The sequence below is a fragment of the Panicum virgatum genome, chromosome 9K (assembly GCF_016808335.1).
Source record: "Panicum virgatum strain AP13 chromosome 9K, P.virgatum_v5, whole genome shotgun sequence".
Lineage (NCBI taxonomy): Eukaryota > Viridiplantae > Streptophyta > Magnoliopsida > Poales > Poaceae > Panicum > Panicum virgatum.
In genome coordinates, this window is record NC_053144.1 from 31,821,829 (window position 1) to 31,827,280 (window position 5,452).

Below are 5,452 nucleotides of genomic sequence, written 5' to 3' on the forward strand. Positions count from 1 at the left end.
TTTTCAGGGATGTTCTACGAGAGAGATCACCAAGATATGGAGCATTTACTATGTGGAATGGATGGATGGTGATGCCAATTCCCAGTGTAGGAATATAGCAAATGGATGGGACGTGTACGTGCTTATGATTGAGAAAGCATGAAGAGTATCTCACTAGGGTCATACAATTTGACAGAACTCAACAAAACATCAAGCAGCATATGTGTGAGGGTTTTTCATGGAATATGACATATGGCTCTGGTAGGACATTGCATATCACCGGGAACTTGCCTCTTTAATTTTTTTTTGAAAACAACTCCAGACTTCAAGCATCACTAGAACAAACTTGCACAACCTTATTTACCATATCTGAACTCACAACAACTTAGACTCGGATCAAGCATATGCAACCCACGGAACTTTCAGGTTCATTGGCGAGACATTTGTATAACCAACGAATTTAAACTCAAGAGAACTCTTATTTTCAAACTAGGCACAACAGACATGATAGAGCAAAGCAAAACTCATCCTTTCAACTTATCAAAAGGAGTTAAAACATTCTTATCGCGCATCATGAAAAAAGGGAAATAAAGCAGTAAATCTTTATTTTGTTTTTGAAAGTTTTTATCAAATTTTATTGAAAGCAAATAAAGGGATACAATTGACTTAGGGGAGGGAACCTCCCCCAAGCTAGCTCTTGGTTTAGGGTCCAAAAAGCAAGACCTTTCTCCATACCTAGTTAGGTTGAGGTCGTTTCGTCCGTCCCTGGAAAAGTAGTAGCGGTCAATGACGTCTTGTTCTTCTTGCGCCACACCTTCTTGGTCTTCTTCGGTGGCGTAGGCGGCGCATGAACAGGATCCTCGGATGTAGGATAAACGATCTCCAGATCTCTCCATACTGTGTTGGTGATGAAGTCAGAGATCTTCTGGTCGTCTTCCACTAGCTCGGTTGGTGGAGTATGAATCTCCCAATCCTCCCAAGCTGGCTTGGAAGGGGGGTGATAGTCTTGATCATCCCAACCGGGCTCTGCCCATAGCCCTTATTTCTCACTATCCTCATGAATTAGGAATACCTCCTTTTTGTTTTGGAATTTGAATTCCATGGTCTTTCCCATGATACGGAGGCTAATTCTTCCTGTCCCCACATCAATTCTGGCGTTTGTATTCTTGAGGAAATGGTCGCCCAAGTATGAGCGGAATTCCAAGATCTCCTTCCATATCAAGGACTACAAAGTCCACTAATATGTAGGTATTCTTGACCTTTACCATTAACCTTTCCACAATTCCTTCTGGATATCTTATCGTGGAATCCGCCAGCTGTACACACATAGTGGTCGGGGAAATTGATGGATAGCCTAGTTTCTCGAAAGTTACATTGGGCATGATGTTGACGCTAGCTCCAAGGTCACAAAGGGTGTGATCAAAGTCATAATCAAAGATTGAGCAACTGATCACTAGGGTTCCGGGATCTTCTCTTATTGTGGCTGCTAACTCGCCCCACGCACCTCTTCTTGGGCGTGTGAGCTTCTCTGCATAGCTAAGGGGTGTCCTGCTAAGTGGCTCTTTCCACATAGCATTGATGACATTCATGCTTTTTAGAGTTGACTTGGGTTGCCCCGGAATCTTCCCTAGTTCAGCAGCAGGTGTAGCAGCAACTAATTGAGTCAATTGAGTCTCTAGCGCCTTATTGAAACTCAGCTGGTTTTTCATAGCGGTGGAGATTCCGTCCATCTTGGCATGGATGGTCTCCATAGATTTGTCTGTAGCGGCCAACTTCTTTTGAAGGGACTCATTGATCTTCGCTTGGCCGTAGACAAGATCTCTCAAGGTAGGCTGGTTAGGACCGAAAGAATTCGAATTTCCATTACTTCCTTGGTAGTATGGGCGTGGTTGATTCCACCCTTGACCTCCTTGTGGACGAAACCCATTGCTGCCATTGAAGAATAGAGCTTCTTCTTGGGTTTCTAGGCAATTGTCTCCCGAATGTCCAACATTCCCGTAGACCTCGCACATCATGCGAGTTTCCAAGGCTTGAAGTGTTTGCATCTGAGCCTTATCTTGGGAATAATCCTCAAATTTCTTGAGGAGGAGATCAATCTTCATAGCGAGCATGTTGGCCTCCTTGACGGAGTGCATACCTCACTGGCGCGGTTAGAGGCGATCATCGCTCCAACCTTTGTTGGAAACCATCTTCTCGATCAATGATGTAGCTCTTTCAATGGTTAGCGAGAAGAAAGCTCCACCCGCAATGGCATCCACATAATCACGGGATGGCTGTGTCAACCCGTTGTAGAAGTTCTGTAGAATGAACCAATTATCCATTCCATGGTGCGGACATGCCAAAATGTACTCCTGAAGCCTCTCCCAAGCTTCCGGAATTGACTCATTTGATGCCTGCTAGAAGTTCGAAATCCAACCACGAAGAGCATTGGTTTTGCCTGTTGGGAAGAACTTCGAGAGGAACGCCTTGGCACATTTGTCCCAAGTGTCCACAGCAGCCTTGTTAGCATAAAACCATTGCTTTGCTCTCCCCAAAAGAGAGAACGGAAACAGACGGAGATGAGCGCTGGCATCCTCATTGACCTTGCCATAGAAAGGGCTGGCCTGCACCATCGTAATGAGACCCGTCTTGATCTCGAAATTTTCTCCTCCGGTGTTAACCTCGGGCCCGGTAGGGACCTGGTTAGTAGACGGAGCAGAGTAATCGCGGAGTGTCTTCTGGGCCATAGCTCTAGGAGCTGATGACGATGCGATGACTGGATCAACTACCGAGAGTGATCTCCGAGGTGATATGAGACGAGCTCGTGTCCTTCTCAAAGTTGACTCTGGATCGGAATGAAAGTTTTGCGGCAAGTCGAAACCGGTCATACACTACCCTGTTTTCATATCAACAAAGACAAGAAAACAAAGCCAAGTTACCCTGTTTAGCAAGCAAATACCAATTTTGATTTTGTTCACAACTTTGTCTATATATTTTACTCTATGCCTTCCCCGGCAATGGCGCCAAAAATGCTTGTTGGCGCCTACCAACATCACCAGCGATGACGCCCGCATACGCCAATTTGGGGTGGCAGTATTTCATGAACCACGAATAAATCTGCAAGCGCACAGAATACCGCTGTAGCATTTTACCCGGGAGTATACCGGGGTGTCATTTATATTTCTGCAGGGAAGGCGGTGAGTGAGAAGATATATAGATTAGTTGGTGAACTCTATCAAGATTGTATATTTTCATGCATAAACAGGGGTAAGATAATAACATGGTAGGAGGTAGTGTGACACACACACAAACTACCCTCTTGGATAAATAAAAGATAAAAGAAAGATAAAAGATGCTTTAGACTGGGAGCAAGGTAGAAGTCAGAGCCCGAGTCAGCTGTGCTAAGCTAGCTATATCTACAATTTCTCATTGATTAGCTCGTTAGAGATTAAACTACACAACAGGGAGATCGCTATCGAAGCAATGGGAGGAGCCCGTATACCCCGACGACTTTATGTACCTCCTACCCCCCATACCGAACGTGGAGGATTACTCGGGCTCGGACAGGGCTTTCACCACCTGCCGGCTACCTCTACAAATTGTGGGTTTAGTTGACATCCAGCAACACTTAGCTAATCTAGACACCATATCTACACTAGTAAGGGATACTCTAGTGTCTCGCGCAGAGCCCCCACCCTCCGGATGGACAGGCATCACACTAGAGCAATCATACGAATACTGGAGCAGTTGATAGAGTTCTAAGAACAAAAGACTAACCATCTCCAGCACAGGGCGATCATACAATGCAAGCATTGAATAATAACGCAACCATGATAAGAAGCATATAACCGATAACTTAGAATATACTTCAAGCAGATATCGGTAACCATATTCTAATTCTATTACAAATGACTGAATATTACAAGAAAAAGCTAGAGATGAACCCATACCAGGACTCTCGAGCAACTCCGGCGACTCGATGACTCCTAGATTTCTCCTAAACTCCACTAAGCCTAAAGACTATGCAAGGAATGCAAGAGAGGAGAGATGTGAGGGGTGTGTGGGTGTGTGTGTGTTATAATCTCTACCCCCCTTGTATTTATAGTAGGGAGCCACGGGGTGAGACTACTGCAATCGACTTCAACAACCAGTGGAGAGGCAATGCATGGCGAAGTTGAGGCGGTGGGGCCCATCGGCCAGGTCGGCCGACCTGTAGGTCGGCCGACCTGGCAGGAGGGCCAACCGACCCCAGCTTCATCCAGCAAGCTGTCTTGGGCCTCCTTGTCTGGTCCACGGTGGTCTTGGCCTGTCTTGGCTTGTCTAAATTGGGTTCTTGCATCACTTTTGGTCCATCTGAGCCTGAATCGGTGCTCTGATAATTTCTGTGATTTTATGTCGGGCCAAAGTGTGCTTGTAACCTGCATATTAGCTTGAAAACACAACTTGCATATTCTACAAGATAAAGTGTGGTTTAGGGACTTTGTTGGATAAAGATGCATGTAAGAAATGCAAACTCTCATGATTTTCTGATCAAGTTGACGCCTGAAAATGATCGTTAGTGAGCGTCAACACCGTGACCCACTATTGCACTTGACTATATAAACAGGACTTAGGTTTTCTTTCCATCTCTCTCCTTCCTCTCAGCTGCCACCCCTCCCACTTCCTCCCTCTCCCTCACGAAGTGGCCCCCTCCCTCTCGGCAGTAGTGGCGCATGGGGCCCGGCCCGCCGCGGCGCGGGGAGGCCGGCCTCTCCCTCCCGGCAGCGACGGCGCGTGGGGCTCAGGCCCATCCCTCCCGGCGGTGGCAGCACACGGGGCTCGGGCCCCTACCTCTCAGAGGCGGCGGCCGGGAGCTCGGGCCCCTCCCTCCTAGCGGCGGAGGTGCGCGTCGCCCGGGACCCTCCCCTTGGTTGCGGCGGCGCGTGGGGCTCTGTTGGCGCTCCTTAAGTACCCATTTTGTTATACAATTGGGAGAGGTTTTGGTAATTTCTTCGGAATGATTCATGTACTAACCCGCTACTTGGCACCCGAACTTGACCGTTTTCAATTTTGTCCTAGATTTTGGAGCATGTTGTATTTTGACAGGAAATTGGACATTTTCGAAGATGTTTTGACGCATGGTTACAACTGGGCTAAGATGAGGAATAAGGAGAAGAGGCCGCACGCGAAAGATGGAACCGAAAGGGGCCAGAAAGGGCCCAGGCCGGCCGCCCTGGGGCCCTCTGAGCCGGCCGGCCTAGCCCATTTCTAGGCCCAATCGGCCTCAGTTTTCTTCAGCGCGAAGTATTCGTCAACCCTAGCCTGTGTTTTACCAAAACCGCCAACCAGAACCGCCTATATATATCCCGAAGCCGCCGTCAAAGAGGGGGATCGCAGAGAGATCACAGAGAGATTCAGAAGAGAGAATCCAGAGACGAGTTTTAGAGATCCATTCGAGTTAGACACAAGAGAAAGGCGACACCGGACGCCTCATCGTCCCTCGGCGCCGCTGCAA

At 47.6% G+C, this 5,452-nt stretch overlaps 1 non-coding gene across 1 annotated transcript; it reads left to right on the forward strand.

The window, feature by feature from the left end:
* Positions 1-2,298: 2,298 nt before the first annotated feature.
* On the forward strand, positions 2,299-2,405 carry LOC120653151. The gene has a single exon (XR_005666831.1). It is a non-coding gene; the product is annotated as a small nucleolar RNA R71 (small nucleolar RNA).
* Positions 2,406-5,452: the final 3,047 nt, after the last annotated feature.